At 35.3% G+C, this 22,224-nt stretch overlaps 1 long non-coding RNA gene across 1 annotated transcript; it reads left to right on the forward strand.

Annotated features, from left to right (window-relative positions):
• Positions 1 to 1,472: 1,472 nt before the first annotated feature.
• On the forward strand, positions 1,473 to 20,318 carry LOC120078790. Its single transcript, XR_005482093.1, has 3 exons — positions 1,473 to 2,082; positions 2,237 to 2,334; positions 20,064 to 20,318. It is a non-coding gene; the product is annotated as an uncharacterized LOC120078790 (long non-coding RNA).
• The last annotated feature ends 1,906 nt before the right edge of the window (positions 20,319 to 22,224 follow it).

The raw sequence follows: 22,224 nt of genomic DNA on the forward strand, positions 1-22,224 counted from the left end.
AACATGATCACATAGGTCCTTTGGTCAGCTTGAGATACAAGGTAAGAATCAGTTTTGGTCAGTTTGATGTTTGTTAAATTGACAGGAGAGTCGATAATATGAATATAATTGACTAGTTGAATTATTTGATATATTTACTTTAATATATATGAAAGTATTATTTGGAGGAAATTGATCATAAATATGATTTATATCTAAATGGAGGAAAAATACTCTGTTAATATATGATATTAAACCATAGGTTATGAATATAATGTGATTATATTTATTATCTATTAATTGGACAGTTATGGGATAATTGGTCGGCGTCTTTTCTGTTTTCATAACGGATGAGTAAGATGAAGAATCGCTTTGAGACGCTTAAATAGCTCATGGTGTGTTAAGCATTGGATGCGTGGATAGTGTCAAAGTGTGTCATCGCTTAGTAAAATCAGAGCCTATACGATAGTGCTGAACGATCACTTACGATCGCTTAGCGTCGAGAGCCTATATGATAGTGTCAAAGTGTGGATAGTGTCAAGTGGATCATGCCTTAAGTGATAACAAAAATGATCTGTAGTATATGAATATAGGAGGGAAACCTTATCTTGGTAACGCTACAGATGCGGCCCACTTCGTGGAATAGTTGCAAGTTTTGTAACTTGTCATAGATGGTCTAATCCTGATCATTCGTGTAGGGGACATACAAGTGGGGGCGTCCTATATAAAGAGTTTGTATAAGACCTAACCACGAAGTGTTAACATCTCGTTATATAACACCGTTCATGATAGAGACTTCACTTCACCCCGAAGCAGGGGTAAGTAGATAGATAACTCCCTTAAGAGCTGATTCCAGAGCTTGAACGATGTGGCACCACACACTTTCTCTTGGCCCGAGAGGTGTTTACACATAGTTGAACTCTGTTGTATTGTCCATTAGAGAGATCAGTTGTACTTAAGGAGTGAGATGTAACTACAGGGGCAAAACGGTAAATTGGCTCAACTGTACTTACGAACATTTGTGAAGGGTCATCGTACTCATAATTGGTTATATTCGATGGACATAGAAATATATCTGTGGTAAGAAGAGTTCAACTGTTGGTCTTTAGTGGAATGTGTGACAGTTAACGAATGGTGGATCTCGTGGCTAAAGAGTTTAGTCAGCTATTTATGTATTGTTGGAGCTTTGAGCCATAGGTCCATAAGGTCCCCTTAGTAGCTTGGATAAAGTTGAGAATCAGTTTTTGGGTCAGTTTGAAATGTTCAAATTGACAAGAGGGAGTTCAATTATATTTGTTAATTGTATGTGATATGATTGACTAAATGTATGAGATATATTATTCTGGAGGAAATTTGATATATTTATATCAAGTAGAAGAGAAATTACTATAGTAGATATATGAAAACTATAAGTTAAGAATATAATATGATTATATTAATTAATTAATTAATTAGGCGGTTATGAGATAATTGACCGAGAATTTCTCCGAAATCGTGCGAAAGTGGGAAGATCGAATTCAGTTCTTCTAACTAAAGAATAAAATGAAAATTATTTTCATTTTGTAAGATACGCAGAAAATCCGCTCATGATGTGAATCCATACGATCGCTTAGCGTCGAGAGCCTATATGATAGTGCCCATCGTCCTAAACAATCACATATCCGCGCATTAAACGATCGCCATCGATATCTAAATGATCGCTTAAGTTTACTACATGATCACTTAACACGCCGAGTGAACCTAAACGATCACTTACTATTTGCTAGACGATCGCTTAGCAAAACCTATACGATTGTGTACCTTACCTAAACAACAAGCACCCGACTATACAATAGTTTTCTACTATCTCCCACTTGCTTGTTCGTACTACACGATCGTCTTTTCCTCCTCCCTCTACCAATTCTATTAAAGTCCCTTTGGATTCTTATTCCACGAATACCGAGGGCTTCGAGTGGTGGTGTCGTCCCCGGTTGTTGTTGGTTCGTGTGCTGTCGATCGTGTAGACAACCGTGGTGCTGTTAGGTGACTATTTACTGGGTGACAAGGATCGTAGAGAAATTTGCTTCCATTGGATTGAGTTCGAGTGAAGATTGTCTTCAACTGGTACGTTTCCTCAGTCTTTTGTAGGTTTTTTTTGTTAAATCATGCCTGTAATTAGTGTTGCAATGCATATCTATTTGTTAGAATGTATGTGTGGTAATTCTGTTACAATGAAATTGAAAAGATCCACTTTCGCTCATGGATTCTCTTGTTTAAGTGTTTCTTCATGTTCGAGGTAGACGATTGGGAGTTGTTGAACGATAGCTTGCCGTTCCAGTGAAAGCGAGATTTGTTGTGAAGAAAAGTCTTTAACTGGTATGATCTCTCAATTTTTTATTTATTGATCCTTTAAGCATGCCAGTAATTTAGCGTTATATATGCATATCTATATGTTTGAATGTATATGTGGAAATTCTGTCACAATGAATTAGAAAGATCCGCTTCCGATCATAGGTACTCTTGAATAAGAGTTTCTTCAATAACTATAGTTGGATTAAATCACCGTTTTACCCTAGTAGTTACATCTAACTTCTTAAGTACCATTGATTCTTCTAATGAACAAATAGTTTATAGTCTAACTATAAACTGACCCCTGTCTGGCTAATGAGAAGGTGAAGTCTCATTGTTCAAGATTTAGAATCAACTACTAAGAAAGCAACTCATCTACTTTCCCTAACGACGATAAGGAGTGAATTCCATCTTGTGTAGTTGTGTTCCCAACTCCCTATTCGGAAAAAAATTCCCAAAATGATTAAGCATATTGAGTCGACGAAATTGGCTACTCTCAGCCATACAGATCATTCCATCTTGTGTAGTTGTGTTCCCAACTCCCTATTCGGAAAAAAAATTCCCAAAATGATTAGGCATATTAAGTCGACGAAACTGGCTACTCTCAGCCATACAGATCAAAAGATTGCCCTCATAGACAGGAGTTCACAATTCACTCAGCATTAATGTCAAGTCATCTATTGTCATCCTAGTGAAGTGTTAGTCTCTTCAAGTAACAATGATAAAGAGAAACCAATTATTTCGCGGTCCGGTATTATATAAACTCTTTACACAAGATATCCCCACTCATATCTCTCAAGATGAACAATATGGATCATATTATCTATAACACTTACAACTCATGTAACAGTTACAAAGTGGGTCATATCCGCAAGATCATCAAGATAAGGCACCTAACCTTATCCATGTACTGTAGACCTTTTAGGTTATTACTTGAACATGATCTAGTTGTATGTCTACCACATACTATTCAAGCTACATAAACAACCTTGGATCTTAGTTTATTGTATTGAGTTTATGCATATAAATTTTGAATAAAATACTTCTTATTTTATTAAATAAATAATTTGTAATTAAAAATTACAAATTACGAAATCCATGAAATTTAGGACACTTATTCCAACAATCTCCCACTTGTCCTAAAGCGAGTGAAGGTGTACAATACAAAATACAATATAAAGTAAAGTACACAATACAATAAATTAGGGCATACTCTATACTCCATAATACTCCCACTTGCCCTAGACAAGATGATGCATATCCCATAGATCCAGACTCTCCAGATGACCCTAAAAAACCTTAGTCGTGAGAGGCTTCATAATTGGATTAGCAATATGTGTTCTGAAGCATTCTTTGTAACAATTACATCTACCAGTTGCATAATCTCCCTAAAGAGATGATACTTGCACTCAATGTACTTTCCTCATTTGTGGTTTCGAGGCTCCTTGGAATTAGCCACAACATCACTATTATCACAATAAAGGGTGATGAGCATTGATATGTTTGGGACAACTTCTAAATATATCAAAAACTTCTTAAGCCAAAAAACTTATTTGGCAATTTCACAGGCTTATATTCTCTGCCTCCATGGTAGAGTCAACAATACAACCTTACTTGACGCTATGACATACTAAGCCCCTACGTTAAGAGTGAACACTGATCCTGATATGGATTTCTTAGAATCCTTATCAATATGAAAATCAGAGTCAATGCATCCTATAAAGAATAAATCCTTAGAACCATATACAAGCATATAATTTCTCATTCTCCTAAGATACTTGAGAATCATTTTAACTACCATCCAATGATCAAATCCTGGATTGGATTGATATCTACTAACTATTCCTACTGCATAGAAAATGTCCAACCTAGTAACAACATGACATACATTAGATTACCCATTGTAGATGCATAGGGAATCTGTTTCATCTCCTCAACCTCTTGAGGTGTCCTAGCACATTGTTCCTTAGAAAAGATAATTCTATTCCTGAAAGGTAATAATCATTTCTTAAAATTATGCATCGAGTATCTAACAAGCATTTTGTCGATATATGATGCTTGAGACAAGACCAATGTTTTATTCTTGCAATCCCTAATATTTTGAATCCCTATAACAAACTGTGCGTCACCCAAATCTTTCATTTGGAATTGAGTAGCTAACTATTCCTTTACATCCGTCAGTAAACCTATATCATTCTTAATGAGTAGGAAATCATCCATATATAACACTAAGAAAACTACTAAACTGTTCATGATCTTCTTGTAGGCACAATGGTCATCAACATTTTGATCAAAGGCATAGGATTTGATTGCAGTATCAAATCTTATATTCCAAGATCGAGATGCTTGTTTCAATCTATAAATAGACCGATTAAGCTTACAAACTTTTTTCTCTTGACCTTGTTCAATGAATCTTTTTGGTTGCTGTATATAAATGGACTCCTCAAGATTACCATTCAAAAAGGTAGTCTTGATATCGATTTTCCATATTATCTAGTTGTATTATGTGGTAATAGACAAGAGAATTTGGATAGGTTTAAGTATGGCAACAGGTGAGAAAGTTTCTTCATAGTCCACCCCTTCTACCTGGGTATAACTCTTTGTCACTAATCTAGGCTTAAAGGTTTCACCTTACCATCTATACCTTTTTTTCTCTCGTAGATCTACTTGCAGCTTATATGTTTTATCCCATCAGGTTGATCTATAAGGTCCTAGATAGAATTAGAATACATAAACTTCATTTCTAGATTCATGGTTTTAATCCCTTCATCTTTGTCCACATAACCATTGCCTGTTTGTAAGCCAATGGATCCTCAACGTCATCATCTGATATGACGGCTTGGGTATCTATGAAACCCAAATAGCGAGCAGGTTGGGTAAGAACCCTCCCACTACGTCGAGGCTCCCTCAACTTTTGAGAAGGATGTGCTTGACTAGATGAAGTAACATCAACAACTCTTGTTGAAATTTCAGTAATCTCGTTGGAAACCTCATTCAACATGATTTTACTTCTTTATTTATGCTCTCTATTCAACATGATTTTTTATCTTTCTATTTTAGATTATTTGTTTTTAGAAACATGAGTAGCTAAACCTCTCAATTCTAGGCTGTTGTTATTGTTATGAGTTTGCTCAAATAGAATTTTAACATTTGAATCAATTGCATGGTGATTGAATTTTAATTCCTCCATGTGAATTCATTTATTTGATTGGCCCTTAGACAAATGCATGTTAGGCTGAATTTTTTGCTTAGAAAGAGAAGTTTGGTTGGAACTAAGTAATTAATTCATTATTCAATAATACATGAGAATGATTAGATAATAATAGGGATTGAAAATGAAGGAACATAATATAACATGATTATAACAATGAGAAAGAGATTCAATTTGGCATAATTATGTTAGAACATGTTGAGCTTGAAAAAGGATATCCTGATCATAGACTTGTAGGCTCATTTGATTTAAGCAATTGATTTTTTTTTTATTAATAGTTGATTGAAATTTCATAGTGGAACAACACCCTACATTCATTATCTTATTCAATTGTTAGATTTGTTTTCTGATTTAGTTATATTGCATCAAAGAACCTTAATTATTGATTGTCCAAATAAAATTAGCTTGTAAATAAAAATATCTAGTAATTTTTTTTTTCATATCCAATCCCTGAGGACTATACCCCATTCGAGATTTATTACTACTATACGTCGCTTGCATGCCTGTTAGTTATGTTGTGAACTATGCTCCATCAGTTACAATTGAGAAGGCACCAATGAAAATGTAGATTGGCAAACATTCTAATTATTCAAACCTTTGTATATTCATAAGTTCAGTATACATAATGTACAATGCCCAAGAAACTTCAAAGTTGGATCCAAAATCCATGAGATATTTATTCATGGGATATGTTGATGGGGTGAAGGGGTATTGTAGGTTAAACAAATCATTGTATAGTTTCAAATAGGTGTCGAGGTGTTGGTACAAGAGATTTGATTCCTTTATCATGAGCCTTAGATACAATAGACTGAATGTAGACCCTTGTACATATTTCAAGAGGTTTGGAGAAAAAGACTTCATTATCTTGCATTGTATGTTGACGACATGTTGGTAGTAAGCCCCAATAAAGATCATGTTGAAAAATTGAAGGCTTAGTTGGCTAGAAAATTTGAAATGAAGGACTTGGGACTAGCAAACAAGATTTTAGGAATGAAAATTCATCAAGACAGAAATAATAGGAAGATTTGACTATTTCAGAAAAATTATCTGAAGAAGGTCTTGCAGTGTTCAACATGCAAGATTGCAAGGCAACTTCTACCCCTATTCCTCTTAATTTCAAGGTATCCTCCAGTATTGAGCCCTAACAGTGAAGCAGAGAGGATGAAGATATCTCAAGTACCGTATGCATCGACAGTGGGAAATTTAATGTTCGCTATGATTTGTAGCAAATCAAACGTTGCACATGCAGTAGGAGTAGTCAGTCAGTATATCATGAATCCTGATCGAGAGCATTGGAGTGTTGTTAAAAGGCTCCTTAGATACATTAAAGGGTCCATAAATGTTGCATTATGTTATGAAGGATCTGACTTTACTGTCAGAGGATATGTTGATACAGATTATGAAGGTGATCTTGATAAAAATAAATCCACCACCAGATACGTGTTTACTCTTGCTAGTGGAGTTATAAGCTGGGCAGTCAATTGTGGCTACATCAACAATAAACAGAATATGTTTGCAGCCACACAAGCTAGTAAAGAAGCGGTATGGTTAAAAATGCTATTAGAGGAACTCGAACGTGAATATGAGAAAAATTCTCTATTTTATGATAGTTAGAGTGTCTTGTATCTTGCAATGGATCTAGCTTTCCATGCTAAATCCAAACATATTTGAGTGCAGTACCACTTCGTTCGTGAGAAAGTAGAGGAAGAAATAGTCGATATGCATAAAATTCATACAAAAGAAAACCTAGCAGATTACTTGGCAAAGACAGTCAAAGCTAACAAGTTCAATTGGTGTCGATCCTCAAATGACCTAGCAGAAACATAAGCAACATGAAGATGGAAAGGTAGAAACAATGGTCTAAAGATGTGATTGATTATCAATCAAATCTCCAAGTGGGAGATTGTTAAATAATCAAGATCTTTAAAAAAGGGTTATTTATTATTCAATAAGTTTATTGAAATCAATTTTAGGCGATTGAATCTTACACTTTGTCCAAGACCAATTTGTGGCTTTTAGATATTTCATATTGATCAAGGACAAATTGGAGCCATTGGATCCTTCACATCTATCAAGGATAATTTGGAGTAACTGGATTTGCTTGATGGTCAAGTTTCTTTGGGGTAGATAGGGACCCATGGTTGCAAAACCATCCCAAAATCTTCAACAAATGAGCGAAGTGTGAGGAGAAAAAAATAGAGAGAGTTTCTTCTTGTAAGACAACTTGCTACTTCTTTATAAGAAAGAAAGTTTGTAACTTCTATTTTATATAGTGGAATTCTTCTGTCTTTATCCCTGGTTTTTACCCTAATTTGTTTAAGGGTTTTCTACTAAAATCACTAGTGTTATTCTTTCCTTTCTTCTACTTCGTTATTCTTATTCTCTACTTTATAAGCTACGATCTTACTCTATTTGGTCACAACCCTTTTCGCAACATTACATATATGTATATTTATTTTTGTTAAATATAAAAAAAATTATTGTATATATTTTAAATATATCTAATTCTTTTCCATAAAAAATCTTAAAATTTGCATTACTTCAAAGGTGGGAAGGGCCCATATAAACCATCAGGTTGGGTGATGATGTCTAGGATTTGAATCTTGGGTAATTTACTTTTTTTTTTTGTTTTTTAATTTTAATTTTGAACATTTTATATTTCTAATTTTATGTATATATATATATATATATATATATTATAAATATAACTTTTGGTAGATATCCATAACCTACCTAGGTTACAAAATTACATAACCCCCACTTGAATCCTATCTTATAACCTTCATTTTTACTTGTCCTATAAATAATGTTGTATGATGCCTTTGTAATATACACTACAATTAAGTTCATTTGCTCTTTCTAATTTTTCTTGTAATCTTCTCTAAAACTTTGCTTCTCTTTGTTTTTATATTGCTCTTTCTAATTTTTCTTGTACACATTATCAACATGAATCTTTACCACTTTCATATGCAAAAGATAGATTAATTTTGTTTTTGTTTTTATTTTGAACGTTTCATACATACATTATATACGTATTAAATACCTTATATACACACTGTTATAGTTTGAACATTAATTGATAACGTATTCTTTTATGCATATTGACATATTCTTTTTATTTAAAAATTATACTTACAAAGTTATTGTTTGATTATCATAATTTTAGGATTGAGTTCATCTTATTCATTATGTTTTACCTTATTGTTCATGTATGCGAATAATACATATGTTATGTATAAGTTAATTTTTCATATGTGAATTATTCTTTTATAGATGCATTTGATGCATTTTATTTTACCTATGCTTAATATTTGTATCATTTCATAGAATTGATCTAGATGCTTTTATCACTTTAGCTAATTATTGTTAATTTATATATATGTCATGAACATGTTGTGAATTTAATTAAATTGTTAAATTACTATAAAAATTGGAGTAGACACCTTATTTGGTCCGACATTTTTATTTAAATATTTTTTCCTTTTGTTTTCAAAGTACTTACTATTTATTCTAATTTATTTTTCTTTATTTTAATTTAATTCAATTTCTTCTTAATTTTAATTTTAATTTTATTTATTTATTAGGTTTGCATTAGTTGGTTATTTATTTACTTGTTTCATTATTTTAATTTTGTTATTCATTTTTCTTTTTCATTTTCATTTTCATTTTCATTTTCATTATTAGTTTATTTTATTTTCATTATCTATTTGTTTTATTTTATTAATTTTCTTCTATATTCTTTTTGTTATTATACTTGTTTTATTTATTTTATAATTAATATTTTCTATTTTTTTGTTATTTTATTTGTTTTATTTATCTTACTATTCTTATTTTTTCTCTCTATTTTCTGCTTTCTATTATTATTATTATTATATTTTCCATTTCTATTTTATTAATTTATTATTTTATTTATTGTTGTTTTTTTTCTTTTTCTTTTTTTTCTCTCGAGCGTTATTTTTCCCCTTCCCAATTCTCTCATTTTCTTCAACCTCCTTCCTCCATTCGCTCTCTTCCTTTGAACCTACTTAAAAATCTCAACTTCAAGTATGACTTCCCCAATAACGCAAAAGGGAAAAAAAATATTGACACAATGAGGAGAGAGATGGAGAGAAATCATTATTCACATTGAGTGGAAAATAGAGAAAAGGGAAAAAGTGTAGAGTTTGGGTGAAAAGTAGAAGGAAAAACCGGACGAAAAACTCTAGTGAAGATTCTGACACCTTATATCCATTGATTCCGTTGACTCATGCTTCAACGAGTGACGTTCAACACTGACAAAACTCCCTAATACCCACAAACTTATTGTGTCATAAGTTAAAAAATATTGACATAATGGCGGGGACTCCCCATTCCTATCTCATCTCTGTTATATATATATATATAGGGATGGGGAGGGAGACGGGGCGAGGATAGCCTCCTCGTCTCCGATCGGGGACTCGGTTATAATCCTCGGATTGACTCTCATCCCCAGTTAAACCGGGGATTCCTAGTCCTGGCCGGAGCGAGGACTCGCAGGAATTTTTACCAACCCTAGTACCATGCAAATCCGACCTCCTGCACGCCGAATTTTTACGAAGTTTTGATAACACTTGAGGTGATAATAAATAAAAGAAGAAGAGAGGGAAATAAACCCATTCAAGAGAAGGGGAAAAAGAAATTGAGGAAGAAAAGGAAAGAGGAAAGAAAAATTAGGAGTTAAAATTTGGTAAAGTTAAACTCACCACTTTCTTTTTTGCTTTGTTCCTTTTTATTATTTTGACCATTGATTTATATTGTTTTTTTAGTTCTCAATTCCACTTTTATTGATCTTTTTCTTTTCAAATTGGATTCGAAATGTTTTTAATTAGATTTCATAAATTTTTTTATTTAGTTTCAATTTTATTTTTGCAAATGAATTCAATATTGATTTATCTTTTGAAATTTCAAAATAGAATCTACTTGATGTTTGATTGATTTTTTTTTTCTAATTTAGTTTAACTTCAAAATTTCTACATTAAAACTTCAATTTCATTTTTTTAAAAAAATTTATAAAAGAATTTATTTAATTTAATTTCAATGAATATTGATTGAGATTTTAAGCCGAATTTCAATTTTGTTTCTTGATTGACTTTAGAATAAATTTAACTAGATTTTCATATCTTGGGAGTTCTTAAAAAATACAAATATTAATATGGAGTTGAACCCTTATTTTGTTTTAACGATTTTTTTTTAAATTTGCTCAATTTGAAATTTCAAAAAAAAAAAAAAAAAAAAACAATAACATTTTCATTTCAACTTTAGTTTTCAATTTTCATATGTAAATGAATTTCAAATCGACGTGAGTTGAATTTCAGTTTTATTCAAGTTTAATTTTTAAAATATTTCAAATATATTTTAATTTTTGAATTTCCTAAATAACATTAAATTGAATCTAAATGAATTTTGAATCATTTCAATTTTGAATTTATAAAATAATATTATAGTTTCAATTTTAATTTAATATTGTCATAAATAGATTTTAACTTCGTTCTAATTCACATTTGTCAATTGAATTTCAACTTCATTCAAGTTTAATTTTCAAAATATTTGAAATTTGTTTTAATTTGAATTTTCTAAATAAAATTCAATTTAATTTAAATGAATTTGCAATATTTGAATTTGGAATTTCTAAAAACATTTTAATCTTATGAATGGTTAAACTCAATTTTAATTTCAAATTGGAAGTTTCCATAAAACTTTAATTTGGTTTTAACTTTGATTTACAAAATGAATTTCAATACTTTTAAAGGGTTTACACCACTCATAGGAATTTAATTCATATTTTATTGATAAATTATGATTTAATCCACATGAGACATTTCTTTAAATGTCATGTTAATCATATGGACTTGAGATTGTCAATCTCAAATTCTCGAGGTAAACATTTTCTCTAATTAAAGAATTAAAACATTAGCGTGATAATAAATTGATGGACATTTCTCCTCTCACAAAACAAAACTCTACTTTATTCTTAAATAAAATTTTGAGGTTTAGTTAATTAAATATTCATCTCTTAAATTGTATCTCTAAAATAAAATAAATTTTGGCAATGAATTTTAAATAAAATTGACTATAAGAAACCATTATGTCTAGGCTACCATAAAGGAACACGAAATGGTTCAATTAGCCATATTTTATTAATTTTAATAAACTAAACATTTTTTGTACAAATAAGGACCATCTATATAAAATGAATTGGATAAAAAAATAGAATGTTTTTAAACAGGTGTTGCAGGTATTAATACCTTACCTACACTTAATGGCCTCCGAACCTAACTTTAGAAAAGTAGACAACTTTTTCTTTAAAATAGGTGTCCAATCACATTTACAATGATTGACAGTAATTCTAAATCTTTCACTTCGAAAGAGGCCCTTAGAGAGGACGTAAGTGTACTCAATATTGCATATCATGTGTGCTCAATATTCCAAGTTATTTCTTTTATTATTTCTTTCTTTGAAATCATGAAAATGTGCCTAATTGCATGATTAAATTCTCATCACTTAATAACTTAATTTTTTTAAAAAAAGTATATTAATGTTGCTAATTTGCTATATATTTTAATATGTATATACACGTGTACTTTTTGTTTGTAACTTCACTCGTGCATTATCATGTATTTTTTGAACTATTATGTATAGATTTTATTGATTTTTGTGTATTGTACAAAATTTGTACACTTTTTTTAATCATAGATATATGTATATCGAGCATGTTATTTACATTGGACGATATATAGTTTTTTTTTTCTTTTGACTAGGTGATATTATTATACAATAATAAGAGGAATCCCACAGCCTGGGATCAAGGCATCGAAGCAATAAAACACAAGCAAAGACAGGACAACAAAACCACAAACAAAGGCAACAAGATAAGATCAGAACAAAACCAAAACATAAACGCATAAACCCCCAAACAACCAAGGAGAAAGCTAGAGAAAAGAAACCAAAACCCCATAACTAGGGATAATAACAAAACAAAAAGCAACGACAAGTTCAAAAAGAAGAAAAACATCCGTAAACACACTAGATAAGACCAAGAAGATCAACTCATCAGGAAGCTGCTTGAGTACGAACCGTAGAGACCATAAGGTACAACAGAGAAGACACCGTCTTTGGTCGACCTCCATGCAGCCGTCGATTACGCTCCTGCCAGATGTAGTAAATGGAAGCACACCAAAATACATGGAACAACTTACGACGCACCTCCTTACCCGACCTCACTCGGTACAACTAACTTAACTCAACATTCCAACCCGCCACCCTATGTGACGAACCCAACTGATGCAAACACCAGACCATACCTCTCTCCCAAACCCACACTAAAAAAATAAATGATCTCGCGACTCCACACCTCCCCCAACAGAAGCTGTCTCTTATACACATCTAGATGTGTATAAGAGACAGCCCCCATACAGAAGACACCCCCTCCTCCTTCCCCCCCGACAACACACCCCAACTTCGAAATGACACGGAATACCACCCCCTACCCACAAAAATACCAGCCCAAAACACTCTAGGGCGACGCGGTCACATACTTTCCTACGCACTATCGATAGAAAACCGACCACTAGCACCCGACACCCAAACTCAATAATCCTCCCCCCTTCACCCTAGGACCCACTACCTGAATAAGACCCCTGATCTCAAGCAACTCTTAAGACGATGTAGGCCATCTCCAACCTCCCTCACTATCCAAGAACTCTGACAACTGCACCTCCAAACTACTTCTGCATCATAAACTACCGTAGACCCATACGAATCCACGACTGCACTCCCCGGAAACCAAAGATCCCACCAAACAAAACAAGACTATCCATCGTCGATCCTGAAACGAATCAGATGCTTGAAACTATCTCTACAATGTAAGATAGCCCTTAAACACCAAGACCTACCAACTTCTCACTCCGAACAGCCCACACAAAACATACGCCTCCACCCACACCACCTATAATGATCCTGGTTTAATTAAGAGAAGCCAGAGTAACTTCATTATAGCAGCCTGGTTCCAAGAAGCCACATGTTTCACACCAACCCCCTCTCCCAATGGCAAGCACAACTCGTCCCATGCCACCTGTGCACTACCCCGACTCATTGCACTGCCCTTCCATAAATAACTACATAACAGATGATTAACCTCATGAGTTACACATGCAGGCAACATGTAGATACTACACCAAAAACATGAAAGGACTGTAAAACAGACCTAACAAGCTGCACCCTCCTAGCAAAAGGGAGGGACCTCGCCGCCCAACTTCTAATATGAGCTATAATCCTCTGAATCAAAGGCGCACAATCCATAACCCTTAACCGACCAGCCAATAAAGGTAACCCCAGATACCTAACATTCAGCGAACCCAGAGAGAATCCTATAAACGCAGCTAGGTCCTCCGCCTCACCTGACTCCACACCTGCAACAAACATGGAACTTTTCCCAACATTTGCAACTAACCTAGACAAACCTATAAAATACGCCAGGACCTGCCTCACAAACTCCAAAGAATCCCTCTCAGCTGCACAGAAAATCATCAAGTCATTTGCAAAAACTAAATGAGTCAAGCCCACACGCTCACACCGATCATGGAACCTAAACCACATAGGAGGTTTATTCAATAAATGGGACAAAACCTCCATCACCATCACAAACAAAAAGGAGACAACCCTTTCCTACCAGGAAAAAACCCCTCAAGGGAACCATTAATCATCATAAAGAATGTAGGCGAAGTAACATAAGCCCTCACCCAACTAACAAACTGAAGAGGTGTATCTAAAGCCAACAACATACCAAACAGAAATTCCCAATTGACCGAATCGCATGCCTTCTGAAGGTCCACCTTCAACACACAACGCAACTTCCCTCTACCCTTCTTATAGCCCCCCACAAGCTCCTGACATAATAAAATTTCATCGAAAATCAACCTACTAGAAACAAACACAGACTGGTTACCACTAATGAAAGAAGGCAACCACAACCATAATCTCTCAGCTAAAATCCTTGAGATACACAACATTGCAACTAAATAAGATGAAACTCCTCCATACATTTAACTCCCCTCATCTTTGGGATAAGAGTAATAGCAGTAGAATTAACTCCACCAGGCAGGTAACAGAACTCAAAAAAGTTCAGAACAGCATCATAGAAATCATCCTCAATCACACTCCAAGCAGCTTTGTAAAAATCCACCGTAAAACCATCAGGCCCAGGAGCCTTCCCAGACTTCATCAAGAATAAAGCCTTCTGAATCTCATCCCGACTCACTGGGCGACCAATCGCCTCCACCTCTTTCTCGAACCAGCTGAACTGCACAATATCCCCAATCCGGGCATAAGATCCCTATACCCCCACAGGCTAAGACCCCAAACTACCCCGAAAGAACTCTACTGCCACCTCTGCCACCCTATTATGCACCTGTCTCTTATACACATCTAGATGTGTATAAGAGACAGCTACATCTCCTCTATCACGCCGACGACAACTAACCATAGTAAACCTGTCTCTTATACACATCTAGATGTGTATAAGAGACAGCTACATCTCCTCTATCACGCCGACGACAACTAACCATAGTAAACCTGTCTCTTATACACATCTAGATGTGTATAAGAGACAGGTCATGCACCGTCTGGCGAGTCCTCTCAGCATCCACAACCATAAATAAACCACTGCAACTGCGTCGAGAGCGAACACAACGATGAAAATATGCCGTGTTCATATCACCTAACTCCACCCACCTCACCCTGGTCTTCTGCTGGAGCGACGCCTCCTACAATATAAACACTGACCAGAACACTTCAGTGGCTTGAGTCGCCTCTACACACATTGTCTCTGAGTCAGGAGCCCTCTCTACCTCAGCCTGAGCAGCCTCCATAACCTATCTAGTCACCCACACCTCATCAGATAACATAGAGATACGCCTTCCAAACGAAGCACGTAAAACCCGCTTCATTGCTTTTAAATTTCGCACAAAGCTAACTATAGAAGACACATCCTCAGATTTTCTCCACTTTGACCTGATAGTATATATAAAACCATCAGCCTCCACCCAATGAGAAAAATAGCGAAACGTAGAAGGCGGCCTACTTCTCATCTCCCCTGTAGAAGCCAGAAAAGGGATATTGTCAGAAATCCCCCGTAACCAATCCTAGCCTCCGAATACGAAAATGCTACCTTCCACGCCTCATTAGACAAGCAGCGATCCAACCAGCGCATGATATCATTCCCCTGAAGTTTACTAGTCCAAGTAAACCAGTTACCTGTCACACCCAACTCCACCAGATCCGCCTCCAATAATGCGCAATCAAACTCTTCCATCTCCCTCAAACTAAAGCAACCACCAAAATCCTCTGAACTACTACGAATAGCATTAAAATCCCCTAAAACAACTCTAGGTACACAGATCAACCAATTGAGACCACAAGTTCCTCCTCTCACCCACGTGATTAGAGGCATACACAATACTAATATGTACCCTAGCCCTAGATACAATATCCACCAAGGTTCCAGAAATGAACTGATCCCCACTGACATCTATAAAAAAATGATAGACACTCTTGCACCACATCACCCAGATCCTCCCAACTCCCTTCACACTGTAGTTACACACAACTCCAAGCATCGCCAAACTTACCCACCATCATACCAAAGTTCTCACGACGAACCCCCGTCTCAAGCAAACAACAGAAAGTAACAGAGGAGGAAGCCAGAAAGTTGCCACCACTCTACACTTGACAGGGTCATTCAACCCTCTAACATTCCAGGAACACCAAATCATCAACCTTGCAATACATCACACCTACCACCTCCCACTGGGCTTTTGCCCAAACTCCCGAAGATCCCATCCATAACAGACAACGGATCAAGACCTGCCTGCACTAATTCCAGTGCAAGTGACTCTCCCCCTCATCATACAAAACGTCAAACTGATTACGTTCATCAACATGCTTTACAAACCTTGTAATTCCAGGGGATCCATAAACTACTCTACTCTTCAAGGGAGCCGAACCCAGTGACCCACTGCCACCCTTGTGCCCTACATCTCCTCTATCACGCCGACGACAACTAACCATAGTAAACACGTCAACACTCCCCGCACCTCCATTCCCAACCACTGGGCTAACTTATCTCCCGTCAAATCCTTCCCTTTCCTCACACTCTCAAGACCCTCATTCTCCCCCAAACACCCCTCTTTAACCGCCACAGTACACAACTTCTGATCCTTTGCCATACCTTGTTTCTCACACACAGCCCCAGTATGACCAAAAGAACCAAAACACATACACCTACGAGGTTTCCACTCATACACTACTGGAATAATAAACTCCTAACCCTGGATTCTAACAGTGATTGAAGGGGACAATAACGAATCACCATCCACCTGAACACAAACCCTCGCATATGATAACCGTTATCGCTCTCTAGTTGTAACATCAAAAGAGACAGGCTTACCCACGACACTAGCTAACACTACTAAACCCCTATCCGTCCACAACTCCAAGGGAACACACTTCGTTTTTATTCAGATAGGAACAGAGTCATCCAGATAGGAACAGAGTCAAAGACAAAGGTTTTAGGAACAATACCTGGTGACCACTGTTGTAATAAGATAGGCTTGCCACCCAAGTGCCATAGACCATTCTCCAGCACCCAATCCCGTGACTCCGCCTTTTGAAATTTAAAGATAATTAAACCGTTCTCCAGCAGGGTAATAGTTGACATCTTTATGCGACCCTAAATTCTCTAAATAAGTTGACAAATAACAGAATATGGGAGTTTGACATCCACAAACTGATCGACCAAAGATTTCTCCCACAAACAAACACCGGCATCAATAATCTCCTCACAAGATTCAACAACAACTTTATCATTTTCAACCAATGGGGGGATAAACTCTAGATTTTCCCTCAAATTGGACCCAAAAAGGGTCGCCCACGAATTTTTCCCTTTCAAATCAGAATCGAAACCAACTGAACCACACTGCTTCTTCAACCATCCTGACTTTGGACCAAACCTCATAACTGAACCGATTTTGAGAAATGACTCCTCTCACTCATGGAAATCCCCCGCGTCTACCGAACATCCCTTGCTTCCAAAAGGTCCAGCTCGTGAAACCCTGTCTCTTATACACATCTAGATGTGTATAAGAGACAGCCCCCCCCCTCTGAGCCTCCCATCTGCCACCCAGCACCACACGACCTACCCACCAAAGACCCCACACCTTTCGACCTTTTCCCCAACTCTCCCTGTACCAGACCTGTCTCTTATACACATCTAGATGTGTATAAGAGACAGCCCCCCCCCTCTGAGCCTCCCATCTGCCACCCAGCACCACACGACCTACCCACCAAAGACCCCACACCTTTCGACCTTTTCCCCAACTCTCCCTGTACCAGACCACTCCTTTCACTCATCCTCAGCCCACTCCCAACAGGCCCGCTCACCCTAGCTGCCTCAACACCCCTCACAACCTAGTTTTTTTCCAGGCCCCTAACACCCTTAAGGCTCCTAGACACACCCCTCACAACCTGTTCCCCAACTCCATTCGAGCCCAAACTCCCCTGCCCATCAACTAACCCAAAACCCATCCCACCTAGATTAACCGAATCTAGGTTAGACGAAAGGGGCTTCTTCAACCCTTCGAGCGCCGTCAAATCACCCACCGTCAACCTCCCCAACCCAACACTGGAAACACTCCTCATATCAGACCTTTCACCCTCCTCAGAACGATTGTCAGGCTTCCCAAAATCCTTCACCTTCGAAAAACGTGCACCCAAACCCGATTCAATCTTCGGTCTAAACAGACAAAAGTGTTGTCGAGTAACTCGACCTCCATTCTTCTCCTTTAGTCTTAAAGGCAACCGCTTACGCACCATTGTCATCAGCTCTCACCATGGTTAAACCTACACCACAATACTCCAAATCTAAAAACAAAACACCCATGAACAACACCTAAATACACCGTCTGCTATAAACCTCGAAACCTTGGCACAAAACCTTGGTCGGCCGATGAAAACCAATGGATAGAACGAAGACGGCCGGTGAAGACGGCCTATCACGAGAAGACGACCTCAGTCAAGGAGCACGAACATAAGCTCCCTCGCACAAACAGCAGATGCCTCAGCCTGGTGAGAGCTGCATGAACGGTGCCTACCCACGGTGAAGACGAACAGTGTGCGTAGATAACAAGCGGCGGCCCGCCTAGGTCTACAGCAAACGGCAGCGTAAAGTCAACCAAATACTACTAATTCTTTAAACGATACTTTTGAACACTCCATCAAGGGCTCATTTGAATGTGGTCGGTCTTGTAACGCTAAGGCAACAAAAATTGTTGGAGAGGTGTTGGCTATGCAACTCAAAGTTGATGGTCTCGAATAGGGGCAAGGAAGAGGGATTCACGCAGACATAAACAAGGAAATTGAGAAGAAAGGCTTTGAAAACTGAACAAAGATCTGAGCTATAGTGAACGCACTGAGAAATAACGGTGTTAAACTCATACTCGACAACAATGTTGATGATGCATCTCAGTCCAGTTATCAATAAGCATCCTAAAAAATCTTATGGCCCTTCCCTAGAAAAAAAAAAGGAGGTGAGACTAGAGCTTGACTAGTCATCATGAAAGACTAGATGTTGTTTAATGGAAGGAACTCTCTTTATCTAGATACACAATACAATATGTCTTAATTATTTACGTTTTCTTTAGAATGCATGTTTAATAATTTTACTAAATTTCTAATATAAGCATGCACATTTTTTTGTGATAGTTTTATCCTGAAAAATCTTACAAAATTAGAGTGTGAAAGCTCTTGATATCAATGAAAATAATTATTTGTCATGGTACTTGATACGGAAATTCATTTAGATGTCATTAATCTTGGAGAAACAATTAAAGAACGAAATACAACAAAGTTTTTCTTCGACGTCATCTTCACAAGGGATTAAAAATTGAATATCTTATGGTAAAAGATCCCTTTGTCCTATAACAAAGTTTGAAACAAAAGCATGATCATAAAAAAACTAATAATTCTTTCTAAAACTCGTTATGATTGGATGCACCTAAGGTTGCAAGATTTTAAATCAGTGAGTGATGATAATTTCACATTGTTTAACATTAGTTAGAAATTGTTGTTATGTGGAGAAAAATTACCGATGAAGATTTGTTAGAGAAAATATTTTCTACATTTCATGTCTCGTATATGTTCCTACAACAGTAATATTGAGAAAAAGATTTTAAAAAGTATTCTAAACTTCTATCATGTCTTTTTGTTGTTGAACAAAACAATGAGTTATTAATAAAAAACCATGAATCTTGAACAACTGGAACAACACTATTCCCTGAAGCGAATGTTGTAATTTCTAATAAGTTCCACCATATTCAATATTTTCAGATGGTATTTTCTATTTTGTAAATACTTTTATGTTGTTGACTAATTAAAGGCTTTTCCACTCCTAATCTCTATATTTCACAGTTGTCTTCAGTTTAGCTTGAACATGATTAATAATTATTTTCGTGGTTATAATCATTCAAATTTCCAGGAAACCCCAAATAGTGATGATCATAGAGAAAAAACTCCACAAAATAAGAGATTTAAAAGTGTTTAAAATCAATGATTCCAATGTGGTATGAAGCGACATTGCTCTCGTTCCTATCATACTTCCAAACACTTAGTTGATCTCCATCAAGCCTCATTGAAGGAGAAAGGAAAAAAAATGTGGAAATAAACTTTGCATACCAAGATGATATATTTAACCCTTTCAATATGACGCATTTGGATGTTGTTGACTTCTTTGAGTCTTATGAAGAGAAAATTGATGCTATTGAAGGAGAATTATGATAATGTCCAATTTTTTTTTTTTTTAATAATGAAGACTTATACTTGGTAAATAGTACAACTATACACAAAATACTTAAAAAAGTCAAATATTTTTCTAAATTGACAATGGTTGAAATAAATGTCAATACAATATTAGGTTTTGCACACTGATTGAAGGTTTTGGAAAAGCAAACCTTATTTTTCTTAGAGGAACAATATTTACAATTAATAATGCATTATTCACTAATAAATCAAAAAGAAATCAATTAAGTTTCAATGATATACCAAAATGATTATCATGTTGAAACTAACAATAAAAATAATATAGAGTATCTCTATATTACATCTATTGTTTCACATGAAAAATGTATATTGGAAATATTGCCTGCATTTTTTTTTATTGTTATTAAAATATAGATATATACGAGTAATTGAAACATATGCAACAATAAACTCGAAGGTCATGAATCAAAATATATTCACTGTTTGGCATGATTGTTTTGGTCATCTTAGGTCAATAATGATTAGAATAATTATTGGAAATTCATGGACATCCATTAAAGAATCAAAAGATTCTTCAATCTAATAGATTTTCATGTGTTGCTTTCTCTCAAGAAAAATTAATTATTAGACCTTCACCAACTAAAGTGGGAATTGAGTCACCAATATTTTTAGAACAAATTCATGGTGACATATGTGGACCTATTAATCCACCAAGTGGAACATTTAGATACTTCATCATTTTAGTTGATGCATCCAGTAGATGGTTACATTTGTATTTATTATCAAGCTGAAACCTTACATTTTCAAAAATGGTTGCTCAAATAATCAAATTATGAGTACAGATTTCTGATTATACAATCAAAAGCATTTCACTTGATAACGTCGATGAATTTATATCCCAAACATTTAATAATTATTGTATAATTATTGGAATATGTATTAAACATCTCGTAGCTTATGTTCATATACAAAATGGTTTAGTAGAATCACTTATCGAACGTTTATAATTGATTGCTAGATCATTACTTATGAGAGAAAAACTTCTAGTATCTGTACGAGGTCATGTTATTTTGCACGGAGCGTCACTTATACGTAACTTATACGTATAAGACCAACATCTTATCATAAGTACTCCTCAGTACAATTAGCTTATGGTCAGAAGCCAAATATTTTACATTTGTGAATTTTTAGGTGTGCAGTATATGTTCCAATTGCCCCACCAGAAAGTACTAAAATGGGACCTCAAAGGAGGTTAAGAATATATGTTAGATTTCATTCCTCATCAATTATTAGATATCTTGAAACCCTCGATGAGTGATGTATTTACTATACGATTAGTTTATTGTCATTTTAACGAGAATATTTCCAACATTAGAGGGAGAAATTAAGAAATTGGAAAAAAAATTGCTTGGAAGGCATCGTGATTGTCTCATTTAGATCTTCATATAGATTAATACCAACTAAAAGTTTGAAAGATAATTCATTTCTAAAGCATAGCAAACCAAATGTCAAATACATTTATAGATGCTAATAAAGTGATCAAGTCATATATTTCAGCTGCAAATGCTCCATCTTCAATTGAAAACTTAACTCAACTAATTGTCACAATTAATGAGTCATGCGTGGTAGACCAATAAGTTCCAAAGATAAAAATACTAAAAAAAAAAAGAGTAATCAATAGTCGAAATGACCCAATTGAAAATGAGAACATTCAAGAACAAGCCCTAAACATGATTAATGATAAAAATGTCGAAAAGACTCAAGTATATAAAAATAAAAATGAGTTCTCAATAAATTATGCCATGATAGGAAAAATATGGAATAGAATTGAGGTAGTTGTAGACAACATTTTTGCTTATAATATTTCTTATGATATTATT

This window comes from Benincasa hispida, chromosome 5 (genome assembly GCF_009727055.1).
Source record: "Benincasa hispida cultivar B227 chromosome 5, ASM972705v1, whole genome shotgun sequence".
NCBI lineage: Eukaryota > Viridiplantae > Streptophyta > Magnoliopsida > Cucurbitales > Cucurbitaceae > Benincasa > Benincasa hispida.